This window comes from Gavialis gangeticus, unplaced genomic scaffold, assembly GCF_001723915.1.
Source record: "Gavialis gangeticus isolate Ggan-Ray unplaced genomic scaffold, GavGan_comp1, whole genome shotgun sequence".
NCBI classification, from domain to species: Eukaryota; Metazoa; Chordata; order Crocodylia; family Gavialidae; genus Gavialis; species Gavialis gangeticus.
In genome coordinates, this window is record NW_017729031.1 from 21,543,321 (window position 1) to 21,545,583 (window position 2,263).

Genomic DNA, 2,263 nt, shown 5'->3' on the forward strand with positions numbered 1-2,263 from the left:
GAAAGCCTTCCTACAATCCAAGTAAATGTTAATGAATGCGAAATTGTTTATGATTAAATTCTTGCAATCAGCAATACATTCTGAGTATTAACAGGGTCTGACAGAACTAGGTATTGTGAGACATCCATTCACCATGAGTTGCCTGGAAATTCAGCCTTGATGCCTCACATGTTTCCTGTGTGTTCCAGTTCACGGAGGGTAAAAGGAACCCATATATCACATTCAGTCAGATGCAACTTCACAATTTCATAAGCAAGCAACATGTCCCAAGAGAGGTAGCTGAAAGACTACTTTCATTCAGAGAACGTGCAAAGGAGGCTTATATGCAGTTTAGAGATGAATGTTTCATTAACAAAGAAGCTTTCAGAAAACAAAGAGGTTTCAGTTACCATTAAGAAGGTAAAATGTCCAGGATTTGTTTCTGATAGGGATAAGCAGGTATAAAACCATAAACCAACTTTGGCATTGGAAAATAAATCCTACTCTGCTGCTGAGAAAATCCTACACATAGCAAAGGATCAAGGAGAGTCTGTTAAGAACGTAGAGAAGTACAATCTACTGCCATCTAACACGTTATTTGATGATTGGGGCCTTCTTACTAAACCAACCGATTCAATTCTTTTAGGGGAGTTTGAGAAGAAACTCCAGCCATCTGATTACAGTCTCTATCAGAACAGCAACAAAACAACTGTGGTAATTGTAGACTTTATGTCCCAAGTACGCCAAGTCCAAACCGAAAAAATTAAAACTTTTCAAGAACTTTTTGGTACCATGTGGAGGAAAGCTCTCCAATTTCAACCGGTTCAGAGGATAGACATTGTGTTTAACAGTTCTGTGGAGAAGTCATTGAAAGAAGGTGAACAAATGAGGAGAAAGACTATTATACCAATAGTTTGTAAAACTGGATCCTGACACCCCTTTACCTGTTCAGATGGAGAAGTTTTGGCCTTCTTCAGCAAATGAAGAGTTATTACAACTGTCAGACAAACAATACTTTTGTGAAACAGGAAGAGAGAGTAGCTTCTATACTACAGTGTTAAGTGGAACTATGACAGGTGAAAGTGAAAGAAGGGAGGTCATAATGATCACAGACGATGGAATTCAGGAATGCAAACAGCCGTCTGCTGCTCTAGACGAAGCGGCTACTCGGCTGGTCATCCATTTATTTGATGCAGTTTCAATTGGTTTCACACATGTCACAGCGCAGTCTAACGATGCAGATGTTTTTATCCTTCTTCGATATCTGTTTCAACTGTTTGAAAAATGACTTTTGGAACTCGGGATTAAAGTAGGCTTGGGTGATAAAGTCAGATTTGTTCTTCTTCACATGCTTGGACAGAAACTAGGTCCAACCTTGTGCAGTGTTCTTATTAAGGCTTGCATCCTCATAGGCTATGATAGATTTCATAGATTTCATAGACATCAGGGCTGGAAGGGACCTTGGAAGCTCACTGAGTCCAGCCCCCCGCCCAAACGGCAGGAAGTCAGCTGGGGTCATAAGATCCCAGCAAGATAAGCATCCAATTTTCTCTTGAAGGTGTTCAATGTAGGTGCTTGAGCCACCTCCGATGGCAGGCTGTTCTAGACCCTGATGTCACCAGCAAAGTGGAATCAAAACTGTAAGCATTGAATACATCACCAGAGAAATTCCTGTTAGGTTTTGCTGAAGGTAACACGCTTTCTGAGGATGTAGTTAACAGGCTGAAGAATACCTTGTTACGGTCCTACAGCCATCACTTCATTGCAAAACATTTGATGAGCTTCATTTTGCACTGTACAAAAGGAAACCGATCTCACAGCTTCCCTCCAGTTCTTTCTCTTTTCAAAATGCACATTTCAGGAGATGCTTCTTTGTGGCACGTGAATACTTTAGCCTGGATGATAGCAGCTACAGAAGTATGTTAAATCTGAAAGATTTTGGGTGGTACAAAGACCCGAGTGGAACTGTTTTTCTGGACAAATGTCTCCTTTCTGTTCCTGATTAATTATTGCTGACATGTAACCGTGCCAAAAAATGACATTTCTTGTACTGAATACTGCAAATGTGGTGAAAACTGTATAAGGAAAAGCAAGTAGTCTAACAGATGATGTGGTGAATCACCCCAAAACATTAAAATCCAAAATCTTTCAATAGTCACATTAATTTAATATCATGTTGTATGTTATAGCACTTACTAATTCCAGATTGATATTCCAGTTTTATATACAGCATTTAGATTTCAACTAGGAGAACAGGATGGGGTTTAACACAGACAAGTGTAAG

At 39.7% G+C, this 2,263-nt stretch overlaps 1 protein-coding gene and 1 long non-coding RNA gene across 4 annotated transcripts in view; both read right to left on the minus strand.

Annotated features, from left to right (window-relative positions):
- The window catches only part of ACMSD (aminocarboxymuconate semialdehyde decarboxylase), an 84,204-nt gene that overhangs the window by 51,534 nt on the left and 30,407 nt on the right, over window positions 1-2,263 (minus strand). The gene's annotated exons all lie outside the window — the stretch shown is intronic.
- Window positions 1-2,263, minus strand: part of LOC109301366 — a 9,343-nt gene that overhangs the window by 6,630 nt on the left and 450 nt on the right. The gene's annotated exons all lie outside the window — the stretch shown is intronic.